We start from the raw sequence: 22,774 nt of genomic DNA on the forward strand, positions 1-22,774 counted from the left end.
TAATGAATGGTCAAACATTTGCTATAACAAAATTTATTCGAGGAAAATAGTAATATGGTAATCACGAATAAGATCGATTTCGTATTCTGTTCGTGAAAAATTATGTGCTCATTTTGTTCCTGGACATTGCGAATGTTCGAGCAAATACAACCAAGGGTAGATAACTCTTTCATTTCCGCTGTCTAAGACATTGAAAAACTTGTTGATTGATGGCGATGGTGATTGACAGTTGTGATCATAGATCTCACTGCTAAGTTTTCTTTCGGAAAGGTTTGATAAAAGCGTTGGATAATGATATCTGAACAGAATCAGGAGAAGCTTGCTTGGTGATTTATCAACGACAATAGACTTGTAAGTTGAATAGATTATTTACGCAAGTCGATGTTCGTGCCGTGGAATTCGCCAAAATTCACTCGTTTTCATGGGGACCTTCAAATTCTGTACAACAGAAGACATTACCTACATGTTTTTAATCGACATCCAAACTGCAGTTTACTAGACACAACTCATGGCGCTATTTGCCTCTTCTGAGGCTCACGCTTCATTACTCGTTACTCATTACATTTAAAAATGCTTGATCTGCCCTACTTGGACAAAACAATTTGGGGAACTCTGATTGAATTGAGTGTCTCCTGTGGATGATCTCTTCCTTTGTTCACATGTCACGGACATCTATCCTATTGATGCTACTAATAAACCCACATGCAACAGCATCATTATTTGAAAAATAGGGCGATAAAGCTCAGAATAAGCAGAATAATGACCCCACTTGCATTTGTATGGTTTAATATGATTGAACCTTGAAATTGATATCAAAGTGATCCATCAACAGCGAAAATTGGACATCAACATTGAAAAAGTACTCTAAAATAGTTCCATCTTGGCATTCAACAATGTCATCATTGACCTTCGTCAGAGCCATATTTCAGCGAACCTGTAGTTTGTATCTACGTTGGTAATTAAGCATCACATTTACTACGAAAGCATTTAATTGAACACGTTTGTGTTAGTGGGGCTCATTGATCGAAGGGAAACAAAGCTGTCATGGGGACAGACAGGAAATCTTGACCCATTTTCCATGTAGAAAAATATGAGCACTTTTGTACAGCATGAATAGTTGACATGTCATTAATTGACATTAATAAACATACATTATTACTTGCCTGTAAAGAGATCACCCGTTTAATAAACATACAGCTGTATTACGCATTGTGTAATACCAAAACGCATGCTTATGTACTCTCGGAACAGTTTCACGAACAAATATTGAAAGCTCTCAACATCCCTTGGCTTATTCAACGACACTGCGTGTGGAGTTGATAGATCACTGAGAGGAGCCTATGCCCACTCGATGACCCCAGCAACCTTGTTGCTAGGCAGACGTCACATGGCATTGTTTCGCCGATGTATCTTGCAACAAAATTCCACAAATTACGTCATCGGGTATTGTGACGTTATTGTAAACTTGGAGATGCAAGGCCCGTTCCACAAGGCGATCATATTGTAGCGCAACGGCAGTCGTAAGTCTAAGTTAAAGTTTGTGAGTTGCGATAGTCTTAGCCCTATGATAATTTTGTGAATTCTAAGGTGGACCGTTGTATGGTATTAAATTCATACGTTTCAACTTTTGACGTGTTTGAAGTATTATTCTGTTAAACTCAATAGGACTATGCCGTGGATCGTGTAGGTGTCAGTCTATTCATACTCAACAGTATAATTAAAAAAACGTTATAAATGGCAAGTAATAAATAAAATACTAAACGAGCTCCCGTGTAATACCAATTTTATGAAACTCATGAATAGTTGTGGTATCTGACTCGCCTTCGCTCCTCAGATACCACAACTATTCACGAGTTTGATAAAATTGGTATTACACGGGAGCTCGTTTAATATTCTATATGTATGTTAAGCACAAGGGAGGTAACTCTCATAGAAAAGTATGTTTCATGATATTATAATTAAAAGTGCACATAACGTTGTGGGTTTCATTTTTAACAATATCTGCATGTCTCCACTGATCTGGTTCATTATGAAATAATATTTCAACAATGTAACTGTTACTTTGAAAGGATTGATTATGAAATAATATTAAGAACTTTACCACTGTAGATATACAAATAATTTTATATGCCATTCTGTCCAGCGATAGGTATAGGTACTTGCATCAATAGGTAGGTATGCTACAAAATTTATTTGCGCCATGTTGATGGTCAGCATCAATGTTAGAATGTGTTAAAACTGTTACTGAAATGAACAGAAAGGAAGGTTATGGGTAGCCATGTTGTTACCTGACTTCAGTCAAAGGTCACTTTGTACCGGCAGTAGAAATTAACAGTTTTAGTCAACTGGTCCTTATAATGATAACATATAACAAAACCCTTAAAAAGGGCAAATTTCTACTTGTCCTTAGGATACCTAAACTTATTGGACAATTTGGAAAGGACTATTGAGTGAGTGAGTGAGTATGGTTTTACGCTGCTTTTAGCAATATTGCAGCAATATCACGGCGGGGGACACCAGAAATGGGCTTCACACATTGTACCCATGTCGGGAATCGAACCCGGGTCTTCGGCGTGACGAGCGAACGCTTTAACCACTAGGCAACCCGACCGCCCCAGGAAAGGACTATAGGACTAGTGCCAATTTCTAACACTGCTTACAAATAATGATTGAAAAATGAAAAAGATAAATGGTGGCGCTTTTTAGTGGGGGGTGTCCATCTTGTTTTTGCAAACCCTTACCGGTTTATTTACTCCCTCATAGACATTTGACACTGTGTGTGTTCTGTGTGTATTATGTTTTCGAGCCCTCAAGCAATACTTCTTATTATGTGCTTAATAATACCAATACAATAAAATTTAGTCTTACCTCAGAGAACATTTATTATCCACAGCCACGAATTAGGGTGGGGGATATGGGAACAGAGTTTGTCCGTCAATTTGTTCGCATCTCAAAGGGGACCAATTTTCTCAAAAAGTCAGAAAAATGAAATTTTACACACTGATGTTACTGGTCATAATCTGAAATGAGTTCGAAAATTGATGCCATAAATATATTTTTCACAAAGTTATGGCTATTGCTCTGTGCTTTTCAACTTAGTGCATGCTGCGTGAAATGGGGACAAATTTTCTCAAAAACTACTGACGTTGCGTGGATGAAGTATTTTTAATTTTGATATGATAATGCCTCGTGAAGCAAGAGTTGATCAGGCGCCATCTTGTTACCATCACATGATTTAGAGTTCATTCTCTTTCTAATTGCCATGCTGTGGGGACGTGCTAATAGTTTGGGACTTCCTGATTTTTCTTGTGCAATTACGTGCAGAATTTTCAAGTTCCTTTCAGTGTTTTTTCTCACGATCACACCATAGATCATCAGGATTTGCAGAAGAGTCTGTCGCCATCTGATCCTCATGACAACTGTTCTGATTGTTGGGGGCGCTGTAGCACAAGCTCTCATTGTGCTCAGTGCATAGATTTGCCAGACAAATCTTTCGATGTCTACCTGACACAAATGTTGTAGTAGTGAGCAGGATCGATGTGCAGAATCTTCTGAGAAAACAACAAAGTCAAAGAAAACACCCTCCAAAAAGATGTAGAAATCTTCCATGACATCAAAGAGCAGCACTGTTTCACGCCCTCCGAACTCCGTACGAGGGTGTTTCTGACAGCTTTCTGACAGACGACTTCTCGAACGTGACTGCTCAACCAGGTTCAGCGAACCTCCTCCTGACCACTTCGGCAGACCTACCTTTGGGTATGGTTGTCTGTAAAGTGCCATAAATATCTCAGATCCCTCCGAACTTATTGCTTCTACATCAACCTAGATCACCTTGCTTTCAACGAACCCTTGACAACTTGAAGATGATGGCATCAGAGCATATTACCATAACTGTACCTCACATGGATCCCTCGATAGGAGTTTCATTAATACATGTGATCAAGTCGGCAGACCATCGTTCATCAGGTACACCTCGCTGTTCCCAATCTCCTACTCATCATTCATGTCATGACAGGTCTTCTCTAAATCTTCTCTAGATTACTCATCTGACTTGTTGACCTCATATTCTGATGATGGTTCTCATGAAGATTGGCAATACTCTAATCAGGTTCGATGTCGAAACGGCATTACTTGGGAAAGCTGTCCCCTATAGAGCTTGCTTTGGATTCATCTTAACATGCTTCGGAGGTTCAGCGCACCAAGGATCTTGATCAGCATTCCAAGGTTCGGCGAACCTCCCATACTCGGCATACTTCAAAGAGTCATGATTTTTCATTGGCCCAACGCACCTCTCTGGTTTGTCAAACCTCTAGGGGTCGCAAACTTCATTGGATCTGCACGCATCAAGCACACATCCTTCGCTCAGTGATCACTAAAGGATCAGCAAAACTCATGGGTTGTCCAACCTCAAGGGATTGGCAAACCTTGAAGGTTCGATGAATGTCTAAGGATTGGCGAACATCCTGAAAGTGACACACTTCGCGATTCTTCGACCATATGTCTCCCCTAAGGTTGTTGAACCTCCACTGCTTGAGACTCATCTGAAGGTAGCTTGGTTCTCTGCTCATCTATCCTCATGCAGAGACACTTCTGAATCTTTTCGCTTTGATTCTGATGATGGACATTATGAACTCATTGGGTATAGCTTCTCAGTTGGTTTCTTCCTCTTCCAGTTATCCAGACTCTCACTTACAGGGTTGATCATGCTCCTACGACTATCATCATCAGCTCCTTGACTTATCTTTAAACCGGGCTTTGTATCCTGCTTACTCCCATATTACTCACAATTGAGATCATTTTCCTCAGTTCATGGATGCCCTTTCCTCTTGGCAAGGATACTTTCATGATCCCACCTAACCTGACTATGTTCTCAACCAAGCCTTACTCACAGAGACAACCCTCGCTGCTCTGCTACTGTTATGAGATGTCCCACGCCTTAAGGAACACCTGACATTTTTGCCCCTTTACATAATCCAGGTTCTCCTTCTCTCCCTCCGGTTTGTTGTACCTCTTTTATGACTGCACCAAAGTCCATGGCGACTTTACAGCATTTTACGTCGTCGCTTCCTACTTCACGAAATTCTTCCGATGTAACAACACAGCTTCAGTTGCTTTTACAAACAATAACATCAGCCTGTCTTCCCCATACTGCCCACCCATGGACATTATGGCTCCTACTCCAGACCCACATCTTATCATGACTTCGACAGCTACTTTGACTTCACTTTCCGAACCAGTACAGGATGAAGATCTTCTCGGTCACCTTACTTCACGTTGCTCTTCCTCCAGTAGCTTTGATACAGCAGATCTGGCTACAGTTCTGATCTGGGTTGCAGATAAGCTCCAGCTCCAGAAGAGTACTTCCACTGAAGACACATTGTTGTCCTTCGTTGTACCTTCAGCTATGTCACTGAATATTACGCTCCCTCCAAGACCAGTGGTGATAGCGTCAAACTTGGACAAGGCTTTCGGTTCTTTCTGTTGACTATGAGATTGTTTACAGTCTCTTCGTTTCGTATTGACTGAGACGGTTCTCATGGAATTGCCACTTTGGCCCATGAACTGGATGGAGATATTGCCACTTTGGCACCGAGACATTTTTACTCTTGCTCTTCAGTAGATGACAGGGATCTAGTTCATCTGCCATTCTTTCTACAACTGAAGCTCTCTACTTGGTTATGGATCATGCATTCTCTCCAGAAGAAGCTTGTATTCGGGGTGCAAGTGTCTGATTCAGGACAAGATGACGGGCATCCTAGATTTCTTAGGCCTTCATGTAGGATTTGTCACCACTTTGCGACATTGTGGGGTCCTGCAACATTGTTCCAGGGAGAAACCATTTAGAACTTACTCCAGTTATTAGCGTTGACGATTCCCTCTTTATTGCAGGACATATCCAAGACATAGATCATTGTCAGGAACTGCAGGTGGCAGAACGGTGGTCTTGCGAAAAAATCAGCTTCACATCAACAACCTAGATGATCTTGGCGGTGTCACATTGGGTGACACTCCTTTGCTCATCCAGTCTGATGATCCAGTCTGACAACCTATCCTTAATTTGGTACATAAACAAGATGTGCTTCACCAAGTTGCCTACTTGTCCGTACTCGATAAACCATCTCCCACAGAATGGTGTCTACATCTTATGATTTTCAGGTGGATCTGCCAGTTATTTCCATGCCCAGATGTCGATCTCTTTGCAACTCGTTTCAGCACTCAGCAATCCATCTTCCCGAGGCAAGTGAGTTAACTGACTTTAAAAGTCCAGTTTCCACCCTTGCCGAACTAGGCTGGAATTCCTGGGCTCGATAGTAGCCCCACCAGTGGCTATTACGAGTAATGTCCCTTCTCTGCCTCTCCTATGGACAAATCAAATTCCACCTCTCTTATCACTTGCATTTGTTTCAAAGAAAATGGCGGCGCCCAGTAAAGACAATCTGATCGATAATCAAGATCAATATTGCGATAAAACGGGTCTTACATCGCGAAGTGCATCAAATCACTTGACCACCTTGATTAAAAACTTGAAAAGATTTGGAAAATATCTGTTGACAACGAGGTGGCGGTGCACATGCTGTGCAAATCCCGCAATCGACCGAAATCTGCATGACAGTTTATGAACCGGATTTCAATTTTGGTGCACGATTTTGATTGGACTATGCATAGACTCGTTAGTCCAGCCAAAATCTAACTCCATAATACCAGCCTAGTTCGGCAAGGGTGGAAACTGAGCTTTTATAGTCAGTTAACTCTCTTGCCTCGGGAAGCAGCTATCCTGCTTTGTATCTCCCATTCCTAACCCGCAGGCTTGGGATCACGGCGTGTTTGCAATATCGTAGGAAGGGCTACACGCATCTACACGTGTACACCTTTCCCCCAACTACCTCATACTTCATCATCTCAATTCAGCTGATTACAAACCGCTTGCCAAGAAAGAGTTTGAGCACAACACGCTGAAATCTATTTTCTTCACTGCTCTCGCGATGGCTGCTCTAGTGTGTGAGATTCATGCATTAGATGTCAACAGCGTTCATTTTGAACATACTTTGCATGGGAAAGTGTTCCTGGGTTTGAGATGGGATTTCATCATCAAACATCAACTTCCCGGACAACCTGATGGGTTATTAGCTCACCGTCCATCAACAATTTATTCAAACGACTTCTTCTTCTGAACCACTTATTGGAAATTAACAAAATTTGACTGGAAGCATCCCTAGGCGGTGGGGCTTCAAGGGGCTGAGGGGAGGGGCCAAATAGGGGTAATTTGGCAATATTGCTTTAAATGACTTCTTCTCTGGAACTAAAAGATAGATATCAACCATATTTGGTTGGAAACATCCCGAGGTGGTGGGGATTCAAAATTGTATGAATGGTGGGGCTGATCCCCCAAGGGGATGAGGGGCAGGGCCAAATAGGGGTAATTTGGCTATATTGCTTGAAGCAACTCCTTCTCTGGAACTAAGAGATAGATATCAGCCATATTTGGTTGGAAGCATTCTCCGTTGGTGAGAATTCAGAATTGTACAAATGGAGGGCTGACCGCCCAAGGGGCTGAGGAGAGGGGTCAAATAGGAGTACAGTCAAGTCTCATTAATCCAACACTCGTTAATCCGACAATGGGCTTCATTCGACACAAATGATGGGATCTCATTTAATCTGTGCTATTTAGACCAGTTAATCTGACAGTCTCGCACTCTGACTCTGACACACCTAATTTGCAACGAATTGCTGAAATCACTCATTAATCGGTCTCGTTAATCCGACACAGTGATCAGTGTACTCCGTGGTCATCTGCCTGCGAGTACACAGCCCCGTGTTTTGATGCGAGATGAGTCGGCGAGTAGCTGCATATTTCAACGGCTGCAGTGGTTAAACTTTAGTGGTTGCATGATTAGAAAACATATTCAGCTGACAATGTAACACAACAATATGAATATTTCATTTTTCCTTTTCCAACGTGTTCGTATCGTTATCTATCGTGTTGTTGTCCAATTTTCAATCACGAACGTTTATACTAACCTAATTTCGTTTATCTGACATACTCGTTAATCATACATAATCATATGCAACCAACAATGTCGGATTAACGGGACTTGACTGTAATTTGCTGTTATTGTTTTAAACAACTTCTTCTCTGGAACTAAGAGATAGATATCAACCATATATGGTTGGAAGCATTCTCCGGTGGTGAGAATTCAAAATTGTACAAATGGAAGGGCTGATCAGACCCCAAGGGGTTGAGGGGTGGTGCCCAAAAGAGTTTATAACTTGGATACAGTTAAGATCCCCACCATTTAACCATATGTACAATTGAGAGTATGAGAAGAATGCACATAAATGGTTCAGATGTTTATGATACATTTGTATCTAGAGAAATACATGTTCATGCTGTCAGATTTGCCATCCACCCATTTTAAATGCTGACAGTCAAAATTACGAAATATTTGCAATTTTATGTAATTGTACAATGCAAATATATATTTTTCAACACAATTTGAAATATTACCTTTTAAAATGGTAATCCTCATCAGACTTATTGTATTTATGGTATTATATTTGTGACTTAATACATTTCAGATGAACATGTTTCTCATGTGATGACATCATAATTTGTTCAAATCATTAGGATTTTAGTGTTTTTGTGTGAAACAATTGGAAAATTTGTTTGGCTTTAGAAAACTTTGTTTAAGGTAAATGTAACTGTTGTGTATTGTGACAATGTTCTGCTATAGTACATATATTCTTGCAGGTTAGGAATTATTGTGTATTTAAAACATTTAAAAAAAATTTTCAATTGATATATTTTTTGTTACGTATATGTCTCTGTAGCCAAGGAACTACAGAGCTAAACATGAGAAAACAAAAACCATGTAGAACTTCAAATCAAGATACAAGTTTTTTATAGTTTTCTTACACAACAACGCGAAGACAGCATTCACTCTCCATTCACACATTTTAGATCAGGGCTAATTCATTACATTATAATGTAAAGTGTTATAACAACTCTAATAAAGTGGTGATAAGTATGTGTCCTTATTCGAAAAAACCATGATACATTACCCATTTGGTATAAAACTCATTAAAACCATTTTTACTAAAATGAATAGTCTTTTTAATATAGTATTTTATGCACAAAACATAATTGGTCCTTTTTTATGTTACCTTTATATAAGAAATATTTTGCTGAGATGATGAAGAGATCAAACACAGCATCAGTCATAACATCCTTTTTGCTATGAAAAATTATTAATTCTAATGTAAGATTAAGCATATGAATGTGATTACATCCTCCTGACAACCAACCTTAGTTGTCATCAGGGTCACAGGATACAGCGGCGGGGGTCAGTAAAAGTGGGACTTTAGAACAACAACTTTATTTCTTCACCCCAGACCATCGCTGTTGCGCTGTCCTTCTAGTTGTCGTAAGGTTAGCAGTGAAATGCATTAAGGAGTAATGCAGGACAAGTATACAAATGTAAAAAATATTTAGATTTTACTAAGTTGTTAAAATCCTGTGGATTATCCTGCATTGAAACCACCTCAGTTTCGTTTCCTGCCTTGATTTAAAGGCATTGGAGAAAATACAATGCCAACCAAGATCAGATAAGAACTCAGCTTGCCACTTTGACTTGGCTATACAATTACCTTTAGATGAGCATAGAGTATATTCAGCATAATAATATGCTATTGAACCCCCTCTTTACAGAACTAAGCAGTTAGTTCAATGGAGAGTTATCCACACTTTGCCCAGTTTTATCTTTTGAAATTGCGACTCTTTTCAAATATGATCTAATAGAATTTATTACACCATAATACTGTAAGAATGAGGTTTTCAGGTGATACATACTGTTAAAATCATCCAGAGATAAGTAATCTCCATTTTCACTGACATCAAATATCTGGGTAACAAATTTCTTAAACCATGATTCATTAAAAAACTGCTTTCTTGTTTACTTTGATATTAATATTATAAAAAATATGCTCAGACAAAATTTTAATCTTCGAAATTTTCTGTTTTCCTCTTTTTTGAAAAGTCATAGAAGGCATTGAAGCACACCCTCCAGGGTTATTCAGGTCCTTAAAGCTCTGCACGCTAACGTCGAACCCATTCTACAGAGGTGTCACTTCCCGTGCATCTGATGTCGAACCCATTCGACAGGCAAATAGTATAACGACACCCCATAATAAAACTCGCCATATCTATTTACCAAGAAGGCTTTGCCTAACATTTAACTTACGTATGACATGCATAAATGCTCAGCTTGCTCAATATTAAAACTAACAGTAGTTTATTTACCTCAAAAAGAAAATATCGCAAGTTAAAAAAGTTTCAACCAAACTTCTCGTCTTACAACTACTAGAACCGGCCATTGTTGACTTTTGGCACTTCACATTGAGCGGCATGCACTACGATATTTTCTTAATTTTATCATTTTTCATATTCGAACATAATTTTTGTTTGCTGACAAAGGGAAAACACTCATGTTCCTTAATTTCTAAAAATTAGCAACTTTCGGTGTAACTAATTGTGAACAAAAACAATCTGAATCTTAACATCATCGATTTGGATGGAACTTGTACGATCATGGCAACGGCGGTAAACAAACAACTCCACATGCATCGTGATCCCGTTATACTATTAGAACCATTCAATTACATCTAACTTAAGTTTCTATAATTAGTAACATGGATGTATATGTCTATGTAAAAAAATCTCATTTTTATCGAATTTGCAAATTATTTTGTTTGATAAACTTTTTGACATTGACCTGTTGTTGACAAGCAGACCAACGTAAGAAATATGTTTGGGCGTGGCCTAACTTGCGATTTGTTTATTTGAACAACGTCAACAAACACTGCGAATAATTAAAAATATGAATACCAAACATTCTTATGTTTAATATCATCACAAAGTGACTGAAAATGTTAGGATTGAAAGCACATTTCTATATTGTTTGGCTTCTATATAAATTGCCTGAGTAACATTGACTGTAACATTTACACGCTTACAAAGGAAAAGACTTGTGAAAACTACGTATATCGTGCATCGAAGCTCTTCTCAACCAAGACGTAGAGGAACAAGAATGATTCTGTTCGATGCTACAGAAAAAGAATGAAAACAAAATGCAAATATCATAATTCCAACCTACCAAAATTATATCATAATTTTAGGCAGCTACCTTGTTCGAGGAATGTATTCGTGAATATCCACATAAAGGAACAATATCCCATACATTCTGCAGCTGTACAAAGAAACTTATTCGGTGTCACATGTCTCTGAAACAATCAAATATTTTAAAATATATATAGCCTTTTGGAATATTGTATCCAGTGTTTGTTTCTCAACTGATCACTTGGTTTGTTTCAGTTGTTTCACATAGGTGTCAAGTCTCAAAGGTCAGGTGAGAAAGCCTACGTGACAACTATTTTCATTATGTCCACGGTTCTTAAAAAATTCCATTGAGTTAGATAACAATGAGCAATCAATCAACGTATAATCAGCTAATCCTTTGAACAAAGTATTGTAACCTTAGGTTCCGGGTACTTTACCCTTCTACCTTTGGTCACTTGTACTTATCATCAACTCCTTGGTTCTGGGGATGATGTAGCTCTCTCAAAATCACAAGTCAGATGGTTTGCTCCAGTCCTTTTTATTTATGATAAAGTTAATCATAAATACACACACATGGTCCTCAGATAAGTTCTTCTTGTTGCCTGATATAAATACAACACATACCTGATGATGCTTTGGAAGGCCTGATGGTTTTTCTGATGAACGTTTAACTCTATTTCATTTCTGACTCGGGATCCCAAAACCACAGTGAACCTTTCTGTTCAGCTGTATGCTCCCGACTCCCCGCACCACTCTCGGACAACTAACAAAATACTATCGATGATAATTTTAGCTCCTCAACTTGGACATACTCATATAACCAAATCAAATACCCTCAACTACCTCCGCCAGACTTGAAGGCACCAAAAAGATACCCAATCCTGTTATTTAGACATTCCAATGAAGCAGTAGTATTCAGAAATACTTGATCACAACTAATCTAACAATCCCGTTCTATCCATCTGTCTCTCTTCTGACATCTTTATTGCAGGACCATATTCTACCAATTTCCTCAGACCAACGAAAAGTTATCTCTATCACTCAAGAGAAGCAAAATCCATAATCATTTGCCCTGGGTTATGCCCTCACCCTGTACGGTCACTTCTCTCATGATTTTTAACCCATATTTTTACCAAAAAGCTTAATTTAGTAAACTACATTTTAAGTAAATACCCAAAACCCCTTTTTCTAAAATACCCTGGTTATACATGCCCTTCCCGTTGTAGAGCATGTCCCATGCGATTGACCAATGACAATAGGATATGAAATGTAAATACAATAGTACAATATCAATATGTAACAACTTGTGTGTGTATGCATCTGAGGACCAGAAAAATAAATACAATGAAATTTTTACAAGGTAATGTCTCAGATAGGATCTGTCTTGGGTTGTACCTATCTGAGAATAACATGTTAAAGCTTATTAAGACATAATCAAATTATCATTCTTTGTAAAGGTTTCAGGTTTGTTATTATTTTTATTTTCCCGGTAGAGGCAGATTGGTGGAAATAAAACATCTTCTGAACGCTTAAATTTCATATATATATATATATATATATATATATATATATATCCAAGTCGTCAGGGTTAGCTCTAACATGTAGACCTGAGTCTGACGAAGCGTCACTTTCGCTGTCACTGTCACTGTCAACTACATTAGGGACTATAACAGGTGGACTTGCTCTTATTGGAAAAAATCCACCTCGAATAAACTGGTCTGAAAAAGGCCAGTGATATACCGTATATGACCGCGTATCAGCCAAATTTTGAGGACCAGAAAAAAGATTCTGTAGAAAGGCGTCGGCTTATCCACGGGATACACTTTCATGATAGTATTTTTCAGATCGTGATCTGTCGGAAACATCGCCTGAATGACGGTCCGATAGATTACAACTTCCAGAAAGTTTGGAAGTTGCCACGACTACCATTAAATGCGAAAAATTCACGAGGAAAGCATCTCTCCACCATCTTGTAGAATGAGGCTGCTCATCCCTACAAGTACGGTAGTGGAAAATTTGACTTTCTGAAGCGTCCGGAAATTCTAACTCATACCCTGATATGGTAGCATAAAAGTCCAGATGTTCGAAAGGATCGTCCATCTGGAGTTCTGGAATGAGGAATTGAAACTCATTCCCTATCATTCCAAATGCCATGCCACCTGGAAATAAACTTCGGACCACCTCACAAGGATAGCTGGTGGTGGTGGGCCTCAAAATGGGGTAGTACCAGAGTATCCGATATATCCCCTCGTATGTTAGCATCCAACCTGACCTGACATACTTCACACTGAAGTGTGTTGTTACTGTCAACAAACAAATGTCCATTGTCCTGTTCTGTCATCCTGCCTAATGTGCCAGCAATACTATCCCTTACCTCAAACTTAACCTTTTTCGAAATAATCAACACATGCATGGCACATGTTGCATGGTACATGCGTTTGCACCATGCACAATGCTGTACTTCGTAGCCCTTACTTGCATAACGGTCTACATCCAGCAAGTCCTCTAGGCAATATCCACACCTTTTCCAGGTATTGTGGAAAGGGAAATGATCAGTGTGGGCAAGTGGTGTCCACCGCAACCTAAGCTGAATGTTTAAATTACCTTCATCCCCAAATACACAAAACTTATTTACTTGATCGGTAGTATACCCAGCTCCTCGCAAGTAAGCATAGAAGAAGGGCATCAAATTTTCTCGATAGGGTGAAGCATAACATATGATTAGAGAATCTCCTACATTAGACGATGTCAACATGCCGACTAATCCCAACTTAATTATATCAAAGAAGCCAAAATACATCCCATATATGACCATGGTTATGGGTCGAATTTGAAATTTTCGGTACCTTCTATTTTTCATAGGTTCCTTCAAATCATAAGCGAAGATTGCCAAAATCTCCTCATGAATATATGGAGTTATCAGTTCTGGTACCTCTAAATAAATTGCAGGATTCAAGGTTAATGCGAAAGGTGATGTAAATATCACGGATCAAGAACACTGACTGTAAACACCAGAATTAGGTCAACTAACCTAATGGGAGCAGTGCAGGGTCATTGTACAGGTTGGCTGGCATGCTTACTGGTACATAATGCTGCAACCTTTTGGTCAGACACCTGTCGCTGTGTATCAATTTGACCTAGTCAGACCTATCTTCAGACTGCTGGTGTCAACATGTGCAATATCGAGGCGAGATACGAGGCACCTCTCTTCTTTGTCACCTTAAGAATAGGAGTGCCTATACAACTACCAGGGGATGGAAATGATCACCTTACTTTGTATGGGAGCACTTATGCAGCGTCATACCTTGGTGATTGGTTGAGGAGCGCTTTTATTTAGTCTACATGGGAGCTGGTACTGGTTCGCTTACAAACACTATTTTTCATATCTTGTCCAGACACGACACAACTAGAAGATTTTTCAACTTTTACAAACAACAGTCTGCTACCCACTTTTCACCAGCCACTTACACTCTTGTCAGTGGCAACTGTTGCTAGGCTTGCATAGATCAGACACCAAGACCTGTATGCAGCCATCACACTACTGTCTCACCTGAGGACATATCTCAACTGGTGGACGATAGAGTCGAACGTCATAGGAGGCGTCTCCTTAAAAGGGGTTGTACCAAATTTACACCCGTTCGTTGCAGGAGTCGGGTGCTCATTTACAGAGCCAGACACCCTCAGGGCTGTGGTCCGGCACACAACAGCCTTTGCACATAGGCAATCTAGAGTTTGGAAGCGCTCATTCTGGCCTTCTCACATTGCCAGGAGCAGCTACAGTACATCCTGGACGACGCCCTATCCCAGCCAGACGTGGTTGCTCCCACGGAGTGGAAACTTCACTCAGGGGCATTCCAACTGGTGCTTCACCACATTAAGCAACCAAACATTGACCTGTTTTCGACTCACCAGAACCACAAACTTATGACGTATGTCTGCCTGCTTGAATTTACAAATCAATAGCGTGTGTGTCCACCTCTGGTTGCAATACAAGCAACACATCTTCATCTCATGGAATGGACCAGGCGTCACACAAAGTCCTGTGGGATATCTGTCCATATCTGGTGGAGCATGATTCGAAGTTCCTGGAGTGTCTGTGGAACACATGGTTGACGTCGAAGGCGCCGATCCATCTTATCCCACTTGTGCTCGATTGGTGAGAGATCAGGGGAGCGAGCCGGCCAGGGAATGACATTTACGTTGTTTTGTTGAAGAGAATCCTGAACAAGTCGAGCAATATTAGGCCGGGTATTGTCATGTTGAAAGGTAATGCCTGGGCCATGACGACGCAAAAACGGGAGAACAACAGGGCCAAAGATCTCGTCACTAAGCACTGTCCATTGAGATTTCCCTCTACCATACCATGCTGTAATCCCACCCCATACCATAACGCTGCCGTCCCCGAACCGATCTTCTTCCATGAAACAATGATTGACGTAACTTTCACCTCAACGTCGGTACACTCGAATCCGTCCAACGCTGTGGCTGAGGGGAAAACGAGCCTCGTCAGTGAATAGAACTTGTCCCCGCTGCATGGCCGTCCAGCATAGACGCTGTCTGCACAACTGTAGACGTGCTTGACAGTGGTTTCCTGTCAAAATGGGACATCTGGCGGGTCTTCTGGCGACAATCTGAGGTGATGACGTACGGTTTGTGAAGATATTCGTCGAAGGCCAGGGATGCTTCTTGCAGTCACTTATACTGGCTAGAATCGATTTCATAGGTGTGTTGTTCGAATCCAGTTGTCTTGTCGATTATTGGTTAGGCGTGACCTGCCACTCCGAGGATCGTCTCTGACTGCATTCATCTGTTGCCTACGTTGCCATAAACACCAAATGGTGTTTCTGTGGACGCTAAATTGTCTTGCAACATCACGTTGACTCAATCCTGCTTCAAGCATACCAATGGCTTGCAGACGCTCATTTTCGGACAGGCGTGGAATTTCGTAATGTTGAATAATTGCATAATTTTGTTGTTTTTCTGAGTGGTTGTTGTCAGCACGATGCTAAACAGTGCATATGGAATCCCGTTAACGCACGTTTTTATACCCCTTCTTGGGTTGTGAAATGCATGGGGCTTGCATAAAAGTGAACTTTTGCATGGAATGCATGCTTTTCTGTAGCCAGTTGGTAGCAGTTGCGTTTTTGTGACTTGATTCCATACATGTACTACAATATTGAAAACCAAACTTTACTTGTTTGAAAAATACACTAAAATATTGGTGTCACAGGAACTTTTGTTGTTGAGTATATTTGGTTGTGTATAATTCAGTGTTGGCTGTTCCAGTAATTCTCAAAATGACCAAGGTCCCTAAATGACAGGCCCTATTATGCTCTTTCAGACTTGAGGGTCACAAGGCAAATTACCATCCTCCGGAGTTGGATTTGAATGTGCTACTTTAAGCTTTGCGCAGGATGCCCATCCTCATTTTATGGCCTCACCAAGAAAATAATGTTTCTCTTAACTTTAGCCACTGCGGCGCGAGTGAGTGAGTGAGTGAGTGAGTTACATGTACTTGACATCACCCATGTCCGTTTTGAGCATGGTATGCAGGGAGCGGTACACCTTGGGTTGTGCTGGGATTTCATTGCGAAAAATCAACTTCTAGGCCAACCTAATCGTTCCGTCACCATCCCAATCGTTCCGTCACCATCCCACCAATCGTGATGATTGTGGGGGTCGAAGATGAGGGTGAACTCCTCTGGTTCCTGGTATGCGCACTACAAGCTGTCATCCCCCGCTCCCAGACTAGGCGTGGCTTGTGGATCTGTTATTTATTCCAGTATCCTGTGTGTCCATGACCATAGTTAGTCTCAACACCATATCTCTGTGGTTAACGCAGTCATCCAGCAGACTTACAAGAACGCTAACCTTGATCCGCCGACAGCAAACAACCCTCATGAGATAAGAGAGGTAGCCTCAACCATGGCCCTACAGAGCTATTGTTCTTTTAGAACAATCATGGAAGGATGTTTTCGGAGGTCTGACACAGTTTTCGCCAGCCATTATATTCGCGATGGGGCATACAAAGATGTTAAAGGCGTTCATAGTTTTGGCCGCCTTGTAGTAGGTACCCAGCTGGTAACCAACCCCCAACGCAAATAATGAACTCATCCTGTTGATATATCGTCTGCTAAGCTAGTCCCACTGCGCATGTCGGAAGTGGGGCTGCTGGGAAAATCTCGTGTTGTGAGAATGTGAGTGAGCATGTGCCGGCCGGCGTGACAGGTTGTTTTTGTGTGAATGGTGTAAAGCTAAGGAAGAATAAAGAAGCAAGTGTCTACAGCGGTTGGTTTTGGTTATTGGACTGGCATTAACAATGGTAGTAGAGCGTGGTTGCTGAAAGGATTGATAATTCCCAGACGTAAATATCACTTCTTCTCACTTCATGATAGAACGGAAAATTTATCACCGTTCGCAATTTGTTTACAAGTGTCAGATAGTATCTTAAATTCCAGACCTCTAGTTTATCACAACTGTGAATGAGAGAAACATTTGTGAGTGTATTTCAACAAACAAGTAATTTTTGTGATTAATGTGGCGAGATAAAAGCGTGTTTGGGAGATCGAAAACTGGACAATTTTGGAGTGTTGACATTTTGTTTACGAGTGCGTTCGGCGTTGAATAGAAGATAGAATGGCAGCGAAACTGAATCCCCCCGAATTCTGCAAAGGGAAAAGTTATGAGAGATACAGACAGGAGCTACTTGCTTGGCGTGAAATTACTGAAGTTAAGAAAATGAAACAAGGAATAGTATTAGCTTTATCACTCCCAGAAAATGAATGTGGTATACGAGAGAAAGTATTTGATAACATTCCTCTTGAAGATTTGAAGAATGAAAATGGTTTTGAAACTCTGATAGATTTCTTTGACTCCCAGCTTGGAAAAGATGATCTTGTTGATAGTCTTGAAAAATTTGAAGATTTTGAAGATTTTTCTAGGGAAGTGGGGCAATCTATCAATGAATATATCTCCAAATTTGATAAAAAATATAACAAGATATTAAAGAAAAGCATGAGTTTACCACAGGAAATCTTAGCATTCAAGCTCCTCAAACGTGCTAAAATAACCAAAGAAGAAAAAATGTTAGTGATGACAGGTATGGACTACACAAACAAAGCCACATTATATCAACAGGCCAAACTATCTTTGAAGAAATTTCTTGGACAACAGTCTTGTGATGGAGGAAATGGTATGCAGTCAATTAAAGTTGAATCCTCAAACATCATTAATCATGACAATGGGGAAGCTTTTGCCAATCAGTATACGAGTTCTGTCAGAGGTCGGAGTCGAAGTTACATGTATGGCAGAGCCCGTGGCTTTGGGGGCAGAAGACAAGGCTGGAGAGGATTGAGACAGCCAGAGCGTAACATGAATCCAGTTGGCACCAATGGAAAAACTTTGACATGTTTGGCCTGTGGGTCTTTCAGGCATTTAATTGCACACTGTCCTCACAGTTGGGAGAATATGTCCAAAGTTCACTATGTTGAAGGTGGAAGTGAAAATGAAGAAACTGTTGAACAGGTCATTTTGTTTACAGGGAACATTAAAGATAACATGGCGCAGTTAGGCAATGATGCAAGATGTTGTGCAGTATTGGACAGTGCATGTTCAAGTACAGTATGTGGCAGAATGTGGTTGGATGGGTATATGGAATCGCTGGACAAGAAGGATAGAGATACAGTTACAAGATGTGAAGGTGTGAAAATGTTCGGTGGAGGTGAAAAACTCAAGTCACAAGGTAGCTAGGAATTACCAGCATTTATGGCAGGAAAGAATGTGAGAATTCGAACTGATGTGGTGGATTCAGATATACCGCTTTTACTTTCCTTAAGGTCAATGAAGGAAGCATGTGTCAAATTAGATTTGGAACATGACTCAGCAGAAATCCTTAGTGAAAAAGTTAGTTTAAATTACACATCATCAGGACATTACTGCATTCCCATAGACAAGCATGAAAAAATGCCTGTTGAAGAAGTTGTTAATGCTGTATTGTTACACAAGATGGAAGATGATGAGCGTTACAAGGTAATTCTCAAGTTACATAGACCGTTCGCCCACCCACCGGAGAGGAAACTTGTTGCTCTTATGAAAGATGCAGGAGTGTGGCGAAATGAATTCCAGGACACAATCAGCAAAATTTACGGAAATTGTCAGATGTGCAAAGCTTATACGAGAACACCTGCCAGACCTGCTGTAGCCCTGCCAATGGCATCACAGTTCAATGAAACAGTTGCGATGGATTTGAAGAAGTGGGGAAGTAGGTGGATTCTTCATTTGGTTGACATGTGGTCAAGACTTACCATTTCTGTGTTTATTCAAAGGAAAACCCCTAGTGAAGTAATTGACAAAATTATGACTCATTGGATCGGTGCAGGTTTTGGTGTCATGCAAGCTATATTAACAGATAATGGGGGTGAATTCAGTGCTGACGAGATGAGAGAGGTAGCCAGTATACTTAATGTCAAGGTTCACACCACTGCTGCCGAGAGTCCATTCCAGAGTGGTCTGTGTGAGAGGATACATTCTGTTGTTGACATGATGCTCACAAAGATGGAAGAACAGTGTCCTAAAACTCCACTGAATGTTCTCTTGTGTTGGGCAACTATGGCCAGGAATGCACTACAAATGTGGCATGGGTATAGTAGTTATCAGCTTGTGTTTGGAAAAAATCCAAACTTGCCGAATATCATGACTGATGGTGTTCCTGCCCTGGATGGTGTGACGAGAAGTGAGGCATTTGAATGCTTTGCATCTTGCCCGCAAGGCTTTCGTGGAGTCTGAGGCAAGTGAGCGGATACGTAGAGCTTTGCGATCCAAAATTAGAGCATCAGAGGAAATCTACAATAATGGAGAACAAGTTTATTACAAACGAGAAGGCAGTGAGAAATGGTTAGGCCCAGGCAAGGTGGTTTTCCAGGACGGTAAGGTTATCTTTGTGCGCCGTGGTGGTGTATTTGTAAGAGTCTCCCCGAATAGACTGATTAAGGCAGGACATGAAATTGGTGAACAAAAGTGTGAAGCGGCTAATCTTCGAGGACAAGAATTTGAAAATGACAATTTGAAAAATCTACCTTTTGAAATGCTTGAGTGTGACAATCATGTGACTGCTTCTTCAGATCGTCAGACTGCCAACACAGATGGTGAAAGTGTTGATACTATCAGTCTATGTAAAAATGATCAGATAATGTTCAGGGAGACAAGCTCAGATGATTGGGTGATTGCCACAGTAATAAGTAGAGCAGGGAAAGTTTCAGGTCAAAATAGGAACTGGTTTAATGTGCAAGTAGAGGGAGGAGAAAAAACAATGAGTGTAAATCTGGAACGTGTTGATAGCTGGAAGCGTGTGACCCCAGAGGAAGTGAATATTGTTTCAATTCCAAAGTCAAGACATAATGAAGAAAGCTGTGTTAAAGCAAAACTAGAAGAACTGAACAAGTTGAAAGAGTTTCATACATATGAAGAAGTTCAGGACTGTGGGCAGAATAGAATTTCAACCAGATGGGTATTATGTCAGAAAGGAGAACAAGTCAAGGCCAGACTCGTAGCCAGAGGTTTTGAGGAAGATGTGGAAATAGAGAGAGATTCTCCAACAATAGGAAAGAGTGCATTGAAAGTGTTTTTAGCTTTGGCAGCTTATCACAAATGGACTGTAAAAACCACTGACATTAAGTCTGCATTTCTACAAGGCAAGTTATTGGATAGAGATGTGTTCATCATTCCACCTCAGGAAGCTGAAATGGAAAATAATGGAATCATATGGAAGTTGAAGCATTGTTTATATGGTTTGAATGATGCAGCCAGGCAATTCTACAAAAGTGTCTGAGATGAATTATTGCAACTGAGGTGTGTGCAATCTACACTTGACCCTGCTTTGTTTTATATGCAAGACCATGGTCGTCTTATCGGCATGATTGCTAGTCATGTTGATGACTTTTTACATTGTGGACAGATGTATTTTGAGGCTAATGTGATTATGAAGCTTCAGGTGCGATTCTTAGCAGGAAAAATAGAAACAGGACAGTTTAGATATGTGGGTTTTCAAATCACACAAGATCCTGTTGGAATCATTGTAGATCAACAAGAGTATTTGGACGAGTTGGAGATAGGAAACATTTCATTACAAAGGAAGACACAGAAACATGAACCTCTCAATCCTCATGAGCATACCAAGCTCAGAAGTCTTGTTGGAAAGCTCAACTGGCTTGTACAAGGTTCTAGGCCTGACCTTGCGTTCGAAATGATTGAACTCAGCACAAAGTTTAAGAGTGGAATTGTGGATGATCTATTGAGGGCTGTAAAAGTGATTCGGAAATTGAAAGACTCTGAAGCAAAGATTTACTTTCCATACATTGGAAATTTTCTGAGTTGGAAACTTGTGGTTTTCACAGATGCATCACATGCCAATTTATGTGATGGTGTGAGTAGTGTTGGAGCACATGTGATTTTCCTTGTTGGGGAGAATAATTGCTGCTGTCCTTTGGCATGGCATGCTGGCAAGATAAAAAGAGTAGTGAGATCTACAATAGCTGCAGAGACACTGAGTTTGCAGGAAGGACTTGAAGATGCGTTCTATTTAAGAAAACTCATTGAAGAAATGACAGGCATGACAGGCATGTTTAACATTCATGCGTTTGTTGATAACAGAAGTGTGGTGGAGGCTGTACATTCAACCAGTCTTGTTGATGACAAGCGTTTGAGACTGGATATTGCTGCAATTCAGCAGTCTCTACAAAACAAGGAAGTGACCTCTGTCAAGTGGATTCCTGGTCATCAACAACTTGCTAACGCAATGACAAAAAGAGGAGCGTCTGGGGTTCAGCTTTTGAGTGTGTTGCAAACTGGACGTCTTCAAATTGATGGATGGTGACTTTGTGATGATGGATGGTGACTTTGTGATGGTTTAAAAGATGCATGTGAGTGATAGTATGGGGCAGAATAATCCCCAAAGCAGGAGGGAAGTCTATCCCTGAGATTGCTTTTCACATGCCTGTGTACATTGTATTCTTTTAAATATAAGTTAAAAAGTCCTAAAATATTTTTGAAGCATTAATTTCTTTACAGATTTTTATGAACAATGTTTGACACTGACTTCTCTGCTGGCAAGTAATGAAGAAGAAAAAAAAAAATAGAAAAAGAAAATGTATTGAATGTTGATATATCGTCTGCTAAGCTAGTCCCACTGCGCATGTCGGAAGTGGGGCTGCTGGGAAAATCTCGTGTTGTGAGAATGAGTGAGCATGTACAGGCCGGCGTGACAGGTTGTTTTTGTGTGAATGGTGTAAAGCTAAGGAAGAATAAAAGAAGCAAGTGTCTACAGCGGTTGGTTTTGGTTATTGGACTGGCATTAACACATCCTGTCTGGAACCAGTTTTCCTTTCCCACGCAGTCCTGTTTACGACACACCTGGTATGAGGAATTTTTCAAGCTTTATATCAGCTTTGGCTCGGTAACACAGTATGTAAAGATGTTAACTCATGCTAATCTTCTGTTTTGCAAGTTTGTGTACACAGACTTATCCTAAATTCTCATGTTCCGTCTGTAAATAACATTGAGCCAGACCTACTGTCTGGTGCTTTTATGCTTTTTTCGCCTACAGTTACTTGACAATTTTGTCTTTTCAAGGGTTTCGTTTATTGAGGTTTTTGACACCTGAAGCTG

At 40.4% G+C, this 22,774-nt stretch overlaps 1 protein-coding gene across 8 annotated transcripts in view; it reads left to right on the forward strand.

Annotated features, from left to right (window-relative positions):
- Positions 1 to 206: 206 nt before the first annotated feature.
- LOC139468153 (kelch-like protein 3) overlaps positions 207 to 22,774 on the forward strand; it is a 198,865-nt gene continuing 176,297 nt past the window's right edge. For 5 of the 8 annotated variants that reach the window (XR_011653671.1, XR_011653672.1, XM_071249930.1 and 2 more), the window contains exon 1: positions 207 to 351. The gene's annotated coding sequence lies outside the window, so the exon portion shown is untranslated. Of the gene's footprint in view, positions 352 to 11,368; positions 11,403 to 17,138; positions 22,523 to 22,774 lie in introns of those variants that run through there. The other 3 variants (XM_071249929.1, XM_071249932.1, XM_071249931.1) reach the window with 2 other exon arrangements.

The sequence above is a fragment of the Haliotis cracherodii genome, unplaced genomic scaffold (genome assembly GCF_022045235.1).
Source record: "Haliotis cracherodii isolate W230 unplaced genomic scaffold, xgHalCrac1.p SCAF_2, whole genome shotgun sequence".
NCBI classification, from domain to species: Eukaryota; Metazoa; Mollusca; class Gastropoda; order Lepetellida; family Haliotidae; genus Haliotis; species Haliotis cracherodii.